Below are 13,197 nucleotides of genomic sequence, written 5' to 3' on the forward strand. Positions count from 1 at the left end.
ACAGCCCAAAAATTATCCAAGTAATGACCTGTGAAATCTAAGAGATAAAATCACTGAAACTAGCACCCAGTTCACACCCAGGCTGTGCAACATTCTTGTCACAGTGGTTGAGGATGGCACACGCCCAACATTAGGCTTCTGAGATTCAGAGTCTGAATAGGTCTATGAATATCTCCAAAACTCGGAGCTCTGAAGGACGAATGAGGGATATCTGAGCCAGAGGGTGTGATTCTCCTTTTTTGGGGATTGAGAAACAACAATCAGTATCCTTTGATTGTTAGCATACTTGCTTGTTAACGAAAATGACTTCCTCAAAGACATATTTTTGTCCGTCAACTTAATATTACTATTATTGCCCATGGGTTTGACTAGAAGTGTAATTTATTGACCTTTTGTGCTTTTTGGTAAACAGGACTGCATGATGAGAAAGTCATGACATCTCTCATGACAATTTGCAACCACCGTGATTCAAATTAGGCTGCCAGCTTCCCAACAAACTGCCAGCGACCATGCTGCATCTCACGCAGAGAGGACACTTGTCAAGTGCCCATGAACTGCGTGAGATCATTACACATTTATGATAAAAGGGTCAGGATTGGGATCAGGTCCAGCTGAGCAGTTCTCAGCTATTTTTGGTGCTGCAGGCTAAGACTTCTCCTCAGGGGAACTTTTTTAAGTATTCTTGAAGCGCCTGCTCAAGATGGTGGTGGGGACTGCTTTGTGATGGTGCCCCCAAGCAACGTTGCCAAGTTTTCCTGAATCCCTGGGTGCTCGAAATTGAATAACAGAGGGAACTAACAGCAATGCTGCATCTGCCTCTCTTCACCGTACCACTGCAGTGGCATGTTTGTTTACGAACAGGTGCCAGGTGTCTTCAAATAGATGTGATCATACCATCTGTTCTGTAACAACTAACTGCATGGTACAAAATGAAATGTTTATATGGCTTAATATGTCTGTGTTCAAGCCAACAGAAAAATGCAACTTGTTTAGATGTTTGCCAGCCTTGACTATTTCTGTCGGCCGTCTTGTTCCTCAAATGTGGTCATGTCGGAAAAAGAAGGGGAGCATTATTTCTAAAAAGCCTCTTTCTAAAATTCAACATTTCAAATATACAAAGATGGCCTGTGGCATTTCCGAGTTAAGAACTGGATTGTGGGGTCTTTGTTGTTAATGTCCTCAGGTCTAAGACACAGCCCCCTTATGTTTCGTAAAAGAGCCCAAGGAGCAGGCTGTCCTTTCAAACAGCTGATTAAAAGGTTGCATAAGTAGTGGATCATTTGACAGCGAAACAAGGAAATGTCAAGCGTTGAATCGCTCCCAATAATTCAGAGCCCTACCATACGCTTGAACAGACTGAGGTGCAGCTCAAACAGTGGCCTGGGTACAGGAACATTCTTGTCAGGATGTTGACGCTGGTAGAGTTTAGTGCTCACGATAAACAATAAATAATGCCAGGCCACCACTGTAACAAAACTGACCACAACTCTCCCTGAAATATTTGCTTTGTCCAGAACACCAGATCCTGCTTTTTTTGCAGTGCGCACTCTCGAGTAGGCAAAAACAGCTCCCCTTCCCTTCAGCTGGGAATGGAATGACTACAGTGTGTCCCAAATGTTCCTCAGCATGACTACTAAGCTGGTCTCACTGTCTCTTTTCCCTTTAGCAATCAGGAAATCTTGCAGTGCACTTTTCAATGCAGCAACCCCTGAGGACATGAGTTGGGGTGTGTGTGTGTGTGTGTGTGTGTGTGTGTGTGTGTGTGTGTGTGTGTGTGTGTGTGTGTGTGTGTGTGTGTGTGTGTGTGTGTGTGTGTGTGTGTGTGTGAGGGGGGGGGGGGGTGTTTAGAAGTGCAAAGTCAGCCCCCTTCCCAAGAGCGTGGCTTCAGATACGACATTCCATTTCACTCCGCCTCAGCACCCTCCACAGGAGCACAGGACCAAATCCCTTCATTTCCTGGTGACACAGGTCTGTGGAATGAGCAGGCAATGAACTGTCTCTGACCCACATCTGGGGCGCGACTCCCGGTGCTGAAGAAACCTACGCTGGGACTACGCAGAGGAAGAAGGAAGGGTCAGGGGGTGGCGGAACTGGAGCTCTCAGGTGACGACTTTAAATTGCACTCAACTCACCGCATATAGGGTACAGCTGGATAATAAACAGCATGTCGGTAAGGAAATTGATCGGAGAGGACCTCTGGATAATACGCTAGTAAATCTAGTGCTAAATGGCTGAATACAACTGGAAACTGGGAAACAGAGCCCATGATGCAGCGTTACTGGAGCTCCATTAAGCCAGGCGCTGACTTGGGAAGCACCGTATTAATACCCCAATGTCCGTCCCTGTTTGATGTGAAGTGCAGAGTGATAATCTGGATATTTACTTTGTGACAAAATGCCACAGACAGCCATCGCACTACAGGGTCCGCTTGTTGTGTCCCTCTATTTGCTCCCCATATCTGCAGTGCACCAAGAATGCAACTGGCCACTTGCTGTGGGATTAGAAGGCAAACTGATTCAACGCTAGCATAATGGTTCTTCTGAGACTGCAGCAACAATGCTGCTGCACCTATTCCTCAAGTTAATATGTAGCGGAAAGCAAAGCCAACTTTTGAATGGTGTTGCACAATTAGTTGCTTAGCTGCCGGCCGGCCTCCTCGCAGTGCAAGAGTGGCTGAACACTCATAGTAAGAGAATAGAGAAATAACTGTGTCTCTGAACAGGGAGACCAAGCAGCAACACCTTCAAACAAATCACCACCTACACTTCTCTTTGTTTTACTTGCACTCAACAGTGTTTCTGTCAAAACTTCTCAAGTGTCTGCACAAGAGTGCACAGGAGATCTGTACGACAAGGATTCAGGTCTTGGCTCAAGCTGTGATGGTTATGAGCCTTGAGGGTTTAAATCCCCTCTAGTAGTCACATGCTTGATTCCCCTTAATAGGGGAGTTGTACCAAATAATGTACTCCCCATTTGATGTATGCAGGGTGGAGGGGGGAGGGAGGCACTTTTAAAGTCCAATGTAAGCAGCTTTCACATGGCAGCAAGCTGTTCACCCAGTGAGAACTGCAACCCTCTGGTGCGAACATATGGGAGAACCCAATAAGCATCAGCAAATGTGTTACCCAATCCTTGAGAAACCACACAAACACCCAAATCGCAGCACTTACCAGATCAGATTCAAGTTTCTGATACAGGCTTGCCGTTGTCAGGATCTTTGCCTTCTTTAGAGAGCGGGGCGAACAAGGCACTCAAAATTGTGAAGCAGCGCGCGATTAACGACCTTCGTTACAGCCCGGCTTTGGGAAGAGCGTCATTACGGGCTGGTGAGAGTCTGTCTCGGAGTGCTGTGGACGTGCCGTTTCTGCAGGCGACTCTTAAGCAGCCCGGGCGAGATTGAAAGCGACTTCACCGTGCAGACATGTAATCTGTAAGAGTGGGAGAGAGCTTATCTCACGCACAGAGCTGCACGCAGGGCTCCCACAGGGCTTTAGAAGGTGTTTGTGGCACCGGGGCCACAGACTTTTTCCCCCACCACTTTCACGAAGCACGCTGCACAGGGGAGGCTTTAAATGCTTGTTTTTTTTGTGGTCGGTGAGGGGCACACAAAGACTCCATAAAGAGTTTTTACAAGCAAAAGAGAGCAGTGAGAGTTGCGCATCCACTTGTAGGTTACGGCGCCTTTTGGAGAAGCACGCCACGTTATGTCATCTTTTCGCAGCTTCATGCCAGCACATCAAACTCATGCTCTAATGACATCTGAGGTTTGAGAAGTCAAAAGTCTTGGATGACAACTGTGACGTCTTACGAATCACCCTGAGTCATCCTTCAAGAATCGTGGATCTGTTTGCAGTGTTGTCGTTGAGTGTTTGTCGTTTACAGGTGTTGGCTGAGGTTGCAGGTGATCTCCAATCTGGCTAGAATCCCATCAGTCCTCATAGTAAATACCCATCTCACACTCTTCCCATGCTTTTAAAAAAAAGCCGCTATCCTCCATTTATATATGACAAAAAGCAAATAAGCAAACATGCTGAGACTTGAGATACACTTCCACAAGATAAAGGAAGGTGATCTCTTTCATTTCTGAATGCTTTCTGATATCACACCTGAAACCTGTCAAGTATGTCAAGCCTAGGCGTGATTCCCAACAGTCTGACTTCATGTCTTTCCTGATAAATAAAAACATAAAAAACCCTATTCAGCCCAGGGAAGACAATAAACACAAAAGAATAGTGTGAGCTTTTCACCGTGAATCCAAGGGATTCAAATCACTTCAATGAGAGACCGTTAACACTGAAAGGAGACTTTTGTATCCTTCCGCTGCAATCTAATCTCTATTTAAAGCCTGCTGTTTCTTAGAAGGGCTCTCTGCCATCAACACAGAGCCTTGCTGGGCTCTCACAGCCAAAATATAAACCAATGCATACGCATCTCTGTGGTGCAAAAGACTTTGCCTGCCTGTGAGATGAATTTTAACTGTGTGCTACACCAGAGTTTATGGCCCCACCTGATGCACCCAGTGCAATGCCAGATGTTATCATCAAAGAGGGTCAGCCGTTATTTTAGTGCGGGAACCTGAGCAATTTGTTTACTCCTTTTCCTTATCTTTGGTGCATGACGATCTGCAGGGGCCACCCTCATGGGCCTTATCACAGTCCAACATCGTGTCGTTAACATGAGCCATTGTCTGGGGCAAGACTAGACAATGGTGTCATTGCCCATGGATAAGAGATGACAGCACCACTGATGGCTGTGGGAGGAAATGGCAGATATCCCTGAGGATTTTATCTGTTTGTGCAAAGGTCTTTCAAAAAGATGCGGTGAAGGGCAAAGCCTGCTGGGAAAACGTTGTCATCCTTTCTTGAACATTGGTCATACCTCTGACAGTAGGGAAATTCCTACCAAATGGAGGATGTTGTGGCCACTTCAGGTTTGGGACAACTTAACGCAACAAAACTCAACTCAAAACAAACACATGGACAACTGATGTGAATGGAAAAAAAAGGCACAGAATATTAAGCCATTTAGTCGGGTCATTTTTCCATGAGACAGCTGGTAGTTTGTAGGGGCACTTACTCAATCTAGCTGTTGTCAACTTCCGACTGTAGCGCTTTTGCCGTTTTATCTAGTGCATCAGAATAGTTGTATGACATCTTCAATGAATAAATACAACCAGGAAATGTTGTTTTCACCGAGCGTAGCCCATAGACTGGGCTTTATTTCAAGAGGAAATGACAATACCCTTTCATCCTCCATTACTTATCATCCCATGCCAAATTGTCAGTCTAAAAAGCTCTGTATGGAGTCAACCAGCTTTAAAAGGGCCCTGTGGTTTTGTACCAAAAATTAATATACCTTTTCTTTTGAGCATCTCATTTAGGACCAGGGTCATCACTTGTCTCTGAACTCAACTACTGAATACTGGTTACCCACCTAGAAGCTAGTGCTCCCTTGAAGGTTGCTGCCCATGCCAGTAAGAACACACACAGCACATACTGCAGGACAGATCACACATCCTGTAAAGCATTCTGATTTATTTGAAGGCTAAACTTGGATCAAGCTGCTTTCAGCAACAGGCCATCTACAATTACAGAAACTGTTTATGCACTTGAATGTAATAAGATCCAGTGTGGTTGTGTAATGATGTCCTTTCTATCACCCCCTCCACTCCCTCTCTTATAGCCTCCACAGCTGGGAAACCCTTGTTAATCATGCTGCCTTAACCTCCAGCACATAGCAGCTCTCCACCTCTGGACTTATTTAGAACTTAAACATCATTTTTCTCTGGAGGTCTTTTTCTCCTCTATCCCCAATCCAAAACACACACACACACACACACACACACACACACACACACACACTTCCAAAGTAAATACAATCTGTCCCTTCTTGGGCCTCTATTACTGTGGTATGACTCACTGTTGCTTTTACCAGCATCCCACTGACTAGCGATAAACCCTCAATGCTGCCATCAGTTATCAATCAGAGTGTTATGCAGACCCACTATGCGTCAGCGCCTCTGACGGTACTCCCAGAGTATGTGGAGGCTCACTGCTCAGGGACCATCATTTCTCAATCCAGGCCGATGACTGAGAGTCTCTCTCTCTCTCTCTCTTCCAGGGAAGAGCGGGCAGGCCAGGGTAGCACCATGATGCAAATGCGACTGACTAGAATGCCTAATGATGGAGTCACATTGTCAAGGGAGCAAATCTATGGGGCAAGTTAGTGAGTTCCATTTCCTGTGAATCTGATTAATGAGAAAAAATAAAATGGGAGGAGAATAAATGAGATAAAAGGGAGGGAGCGCACCAAGTGTTTTTCTGTGTGTTTTATGAATAATGAGTTCTCCATGCATATGTAAGGGAAAATTATAAGTCAAGCAAGCTGTCAAGGTTTTACATTTCTATCTCTGGAAGTCCCAATCCATTTGTGATTCAGACATTTATGACTATGTCTCAACATGCTGTTCCCTGAAAGTTTGTGTTTACAATCCACAACATTTTTTTATAGATTTACCAGTTATAGATTTAATCAGTGATAAATAATCAAACAGCACTACTTAGAACTGACTCCTCCACTGTTCGGACTAAACAGGATGTAAACATCCCATCAATTAACATAAACAGGCTCCTCCATTTCTGCAGGTAAACAACGAAATCTGTACTATCTAACGGAATCTATCCCATCAATGAAGCGTGACATGGTTTGTGAGGGTCATCTGTCAAAATCATAAAATATGACAACATGACATCACTGTGAGTGACATCTCCTTCATCATTCGCCATGCAGGTGACTGTGACCTAAGTGCAATCGCTGCAATGGTGGTTCTTTGATTTCATTGTTTATGACTACATGCCTCTGGAAGTCCCTGGGGCCAAGTGAGACGCTCAGTTCAGTGTAAGCATGTATTTTGCTGGGTAAGTCTGCCTTGCAACACAGTCGACTACATCAAGATGGTGAAGTATGTCATCAGCGGTGACGGACGCCTCCCTCTTCCTCGTGGGCATTGTCTCTTGCTGTGCGCTCCCAGATTGTTTGTGGTTGGGATTAACTGTCAGTTATTAACATGGCTGGATGGAATTCTCCAATAGCAGCTCTCTCTCACTCAATAGTGTTTCACAGTTTAGACAAAGGATTAATTATGACATAATCCACACCATTTAAATACACAGCCAGCCATCTGTAATGTCAATGAGCATGGCACTTATATTGGCCAGTTATGTTTCCTATTTGGAGGGTTATTATGTTCACATTTCAAAGCAGATTTAAGTGATGTGACATTATCTGATCAGGAAACTTTCAGACTCCTAAGTAAAGAAGACGAATAAAAAACCTGTCAGAGGAATTTACCATTTTTGATATAAATAGCTAAGGTTTTAAAAGTCACAATAAATTACATTTTCATCCAAGACTGAAAGCAACCTGTTTGATTCGGACAGGGCACCTTGGAGATTCACATATTCTGCGTTAGCCCTTTACAGACTAATAAAAAGGCATCGATATGTAGCCTAGTCTATAGGATGTTTACCCGCCACAAGAATAACCAACTGAAAAACATCAGTTCTTACCATAGACTACATTGTTTCAAAGTGCGTGGTCTACCAGCCTAATTTAGACATAGCCTAGTCAAAGATGGGATTTCTGCATTAGGCAATACTTGATGTTTTCAGGCAGGACCCAAGCCTAGTTATTTTTCCACCTGGCTGCGACATCAACGAATGCCAACAAAAATAGCATTCCCACAAAAATTTAGAAATGTCCCGACACTGACATCGCCCATTTGTCACGGCATGAGTATATTGAGCTAACAGTTGATTTCGGGTTGAGCTGGTCAGGACAGCGTCCCGTGACCTACGTTTTCTCAGCACTGACAGGCAATAATCACTACGTTCCGAACAACCCTTCTCATCCCAACAATTATCATGCTGTGGCCGTGAAGTTATTTTGTTTCCTTCGGAACCGCGCGCGTAACGACATGAAAGAGAACATACAGGCTGTGACGTTCATGAAATCTCCATACCTGCTTCCAGATGCAGTGTCGAGGTGCACCATACACTTCCGTCAGCCCGCTACAGTGTTCCACTCCACTTCGCTTGTGTCCAAGGTCTTCTTGAGCATGAAAGCAGCAGCAAGACTACATATTTCTTCTCACCGTCTCGACTACAGCAGCCTAAAATCTGCACTGTAATAGTTCCAGAGTTCCAGTCGTCCGGTCTGTCCGCGACGTTATTTAAAAGCAGCCGCTATAAAGTTAATAGTCTTGGATTCCGATTCAGGTAGAGGGTAGTTACACTGGTCACTGAGACCTCCAGCTCTGTTAATGCTCAGCCTGGTACATACATTGTAACGGAACTGGGACACCGCAAGGCATTATGGACCGGTTTAAAGCTGCATTGCTCTCACCAATTGCAAATGCAGATACCTAGCCCGCCTCCAAGCTCGGTTCAGGACAGTAGTTGGTTAAAAGTTGCGTCGACTCTCGACAGTGTTTTTCATTTACGCTACCATGCCAACTAAAAGAATGGCTTATAAGAGCACGTATTATAGCCAACTTTTAGAAATTAACTTATTTTCTCAGAAACTTCGGGACAATGAAAGCAGTGCAAGTAGCCTATAAATGGTTTTCTGTCAATTTCCCGAGAAATAGCTCCATCTCTTTGCCAAAGTCTGTCCAACCTCACCTACAGAGTCAGATCAAGTAAGGGGGAAACTACAGGACTAGCCCTAGCCTACTACACAAAAATACAGCCTTTGTTTGTCTTCTTTGACTTGTTCTTAAATGAGGGGGGGGGCAAAACACTCTTGCTTGCCTCCACAGCTGTGATAGGCTAGATGAAATCAGTACCCAATGTCTTTAAAAATGAGGAGATTTTGGAAATTGTCATTTATGTCTTATAACTTAACATAGTTATGTAAAGTTATGATGAGACATAGGCCTTATGTCTTCTATCATTGGCCTACATTGTGATATACCAACTAAACTGCTTAGGCAAATAATAGTTCACAAAGGAAAAGAGAAAAGGTCAAATAAATTGAGTGAAACAATTAAAAGAGCTCCTTTTGTCTTTCCTTTTTTTATGTAAACAATTACAACAGCAATAGAGTCTAGAATTCTTTGCTTGTAACAAAAATCAGAGAAATCATTGATGAATGCTTCTACTGTCAGTCAGATACAGGCCTATGGAAGCACAGCATAGGTCTTTGTGTTCTGTTGTAGCAAAGTACAGGCTGTCACTTGGCAACATCAAACAAACCACAGACTAAGAAATCCATGGCAACATGACCTACGTGCAGTTTCTTTTCAGCTTAGTATAGCTGTTCAAAGAAGCCTCAAGAGTCTGCAGGTGCATGTCAGATGGTGAGTTTGAAATATTTTATTTAGGCCTTCAAAAGCCACGCATAGCTCTCAGGGCATAGCCATACTCTTCAGCGCCAGTGGCTGTCAAATATAAATTAAACCAGAATTCGCAATGCATGCCAGCCATGAACTTTCTCTCTCGCTCGCTCTCACCAACCAGATATTTTCCAAGACTTAATCATGAAGTTACCAAGCCATGAAATGGCATTCTTTTTATAGAAGTTTAGATTCTTGCTGCCGGACGATTTCATGCCGTTTTGAGTCATTGCTTAATTAAAATTGATCTGCGGCACCCTCAGTTTAATTTTATCACATTGCCACCGTAATCAAAGCACATGCGCACCCAACCAAAGAATCACTCTACACTTTCAAAAGAACAGAAATGTACACATTTTGTGCAAATAGTAGATCTCAGCGTGTGTAAATGCAGGGGGACAAACTGGGTGCCAATAAGAGGAGACTGTATGGATGCATGGCTCTGCAAATCTAATGGGCAGTCTTCACGGCTCATATTTACACCCACTGTGATGGAGCAGCAGATGCAGCCTGTATCTGTATGTGTGTGGGGAGAATCTAAAGTGAGTTCTTTCTTTGCTGTATCATGCTGCTGTCTGTCAGATTTTTGCTGTGCTGCAGTTTGCACACGCCCAGGACGCTTTGTGAGGGCCTTGTGTAATTCAAAGGATGTGGATCTCAATTTTTAGGTATTAAAGTCCTCAAACATGAGGATAATGTGTCTTGCGTTGATGGGGTAAAATGATGGAGCAACTCTCTCCTTGTGCTTGACTGTCTCTTTGCAGGTTTAGAAATAAGGCATAGATAATCTGCAATGGAAATTCACTATATCAGTTATTATGCATCAATCAGTTTACCCATTTGCAAAAGATATGTTTGTATTATATCACATTTTGTGTTATTTTCTACACTAATTAAAAAAAAATATTAGACATTTTTGATAGTGATTTTATGTAGTAATTATTTAGATTATCTAAATTATCTACACCAGAATGTGGGATAAAGTGCCTTTTTCTGGTTGGACTTCTGGCCCTAGACATTAAAGTTACAAAATACTGGATTTACAGCTGAGGCCTAAATAGCTGTGTGATTTCAGTCAAATCTCTTCTCAGTCCCTTTCTCTCAGATTACATCAGACCTTCCTATGATGAGATTAGGCCAGTGTAATCCTGCAATGTGCAATGTTGTGGAGAGATGCAGCACTATTTGAGGGATTAAACCTTTGAGCATGTTAGTGTGTGGTTCATCTCAAAGAGCCCATCTGTTTTTCCTGATGTAATGCTTCCAGGATCCTTTCTTATCGCCTCCATTGGAAAACCATATGTGACTATACATTGACAAAAGTGCCAAGAGGTCACACCTGACGTCAATGTCTGTCCTTGAATATTGCAATATTCTCAAGTAAACAATAAACAGATTTTATGATAATTCAACAAAACTATTAGGCAACCAAATGTTATTACTGAGCACCAGCTTTTTGGAGCAATCGGATTATAAAACTGTAATCTTAACCAAGTTGAAAAAGCCCTCGTCTGACAGAATGTGTGTTTCCTTGTGGTCAGATGGTCATATATGACTAGATTCTATTTAAAATCATAAATGAGATGGACTGGTGACATCTAAGAATATGTAAAGTATTAATGATGATTTGCAGTATGGCTACTCTTTGGTGGCAGAGTAAACCCGTTCAGTTCAGAGGACAATGCAAACATATGTTTAGGTTCTGTGTTTAACATCTTAATTAACTCCTGCTGTTTTTCATTATTCCACTTTTTAATGAGTGAGTGTGTGTGTGTGTGTGTGTGTGTGTGTGTGTGTGTGTGTGTGTGTGTGTGTGTGTGTGTGTATAAATATTGAAAAGGTTAGGTTATCTTGAGCTCAATAATGGGCCTATTGTCACAGTTACCGTTTTTCTCGATTGCTTTTACCTGCTTAAGTAAACTAGAACCCACTTGGTCTTCATGACTACTTTCTTTGCACAGCAGAAGTCATCTCTTGCGAATGTGTTCACACATTTTCATTGGGTTCACACATTTCTCACACCCTTTTGCAAAACAGTTAACACAGGTGTCATTCAAAAGCCCCAAACTCTATTGGTTTTCCCATGCTAAACAAAAGGAAAACATCTTTTCACAGGTGGTATATATTCCTTGCATAAGTCTGAATCTCTGATACACCTGTGTGAAACTCCTTTGCACAATTCTTCAATCAGCAATCATTTATTATACATAAGAGATGTCTGTTCTGTGTTGCTATTTAGGCAAGTATCATCTAATGCACATTTAGACAAAGTACTGTATTGCCTATTTGGTGGAGAAAACAGTACAAAAGGTGTTTACTGTAGGACTATTTCGATGAAAAATGACCAAGTTGTAGTTCAATGAAATTTACTGTATCTTGCTAGGTATTTACTGTATGTCTTACATGTCAATGGCAGTTACATCTTGGGAGGAATGAATAAATTATTTTTTTATTCAGTACATTTTGTCTTTTCACAGTTTTTTTCTGATACCAGAAAAATGAGAAAGCAATGGAACAGACATAGCAAAAATGCTCATTTTGAGAACTAGATTTTGCATTTTGTTGTCCAGTGTGTAATGATTGATTAAAGAGTGTTTTTAATTGGCAACAAGTTGTAGTGTTTGAAGGGAAGATTTGCTTTTGCTGCATGTTTTAAGTGTTTTGAGAGAGTAACAGCCTTTTGCAAGCAAAATGTGTCATTTTGTCCAGAGTGCTTTTGTTCAGACACGGGTGTTAACTGTTCAAAACAATCGAGAAAAACTGTAATATTAAATAGCGGTTTGTTAATAAGTATGGTTTAACACTTGAGTACTCTCAGGTAACAACAGATTACTGTTTTATTCTTATAAATGGTATGTAACCAGTTGAACTGGGTAAAAGTAAACCATTACAAAACCAAATGGTATGCTGATCTGTTACCTTAAAAGTGCCCAGGAATTTCAATCGATTGTCTACAATGAATTTCTTGAATTTCCCCTGGGGGTCAATAAAGTATCTATCTATCTATCTATGTATCTATCTATCTATCTATCTATCTATCTATCTATTTATCTATCTATCTATCTACAATGGTGTTCGACACATACGCATGCTCAGCTAAATTCTAACAATCTATATTGTGAATATGACATAAGTTTACAGAAAGCTACCATATCACCAAAGAAATATTGAATCACACCAACAACCAGACAATTGCCATTATATTGATTTATTATTTGTCTTCTTCTTATTATTATTATTGAAGGATGAAGGAATTCATATTTGAGAGAAATGCTTTCATGCATGAGCTGAAGGGTGTTCAAGAAGCAGACATATGCTTGCTGCTCCATTAAAAAGATAAAAGTGTGTGTGTGTGTGTGTGTGTGTCTGTGTCTGTGTGTGTGTGTCTGTGTGTGTGTGTGTGTGTGTGTGTGTGTGTGTGTTTGTGTTTGTGTGTGTGTGTGTGTGTGTGTGTGTGTGTGTGTGTGTGTGTGTGTGTGTGTGAGAGAGAGAGAGAGAGTGTGTGCATGTGTGTCTGTGTGTGTGTGTGTGTGTGAGAGAGAGAGAGAGAGAGAGAGTGTGTGTGTGCATGTGTGTCTGTGTGTGTGTGTGTGTGTGAGAGAGAGAGAGAGAGAGAGAGAGTGTGTATGTGCATGTGTGTCTGTGTGTGTGTGTGTGTGTGTGTGTGTGTGTGTGTGTGTGTGTGTGTGTGTGTGTGTGTGTGTGTGTGTGTGTGTGTGTGTGTGTGTGTGAACGTGTGCTCATGAGCGTGTGTGTATGTGTGGGGGCGTTGAGTGAAATACTCTTAGTCAGGAGAGGGTGTA

General features: G+C 42.4%; 1 protein-coding gene across 1 annotated transcript in view; it reads right to left on the bottom strand.

Moving 5' to 3' along the window:
* Positions 1 to 8,386, bottom strand: part of rassf8b (Ras association domain family member 8b) — a 29,753-nt gene extending 21,367 nt beyond the window's left edge. The window contains exon 1 of the mRNA XM_076296439.1: positions 8,021 to 8,386. The gene's annotated coding sequence lies outside the window, so the exon portion shown is untranslated. The remainder of the gene's footprint in view (positions 1 to 8,020) is intronic.
* Positions 8,387 to 13,197: the final 4,811 nt, after the last annotated feature.

The sequence above is a fragment of the Alosa pseudoharengus genome, unplaced genomic scaffold, assembly GCF_046254945.1.
Source record: "Alosa pseudoharengus isolate Yale_2024_CS ecotype anadromous, Long Island Sound unplaced genomic scaffold, YU_APseudo_1.1 YU_APseudo_1.1_scf_20, whole genome shotgun sequence".
NCBI lineage: Eukaryota > Metazoa > Chordata > Actinopteri > Clupeiformes > Clupeidae > Alosa > Alosa pseudoharengus.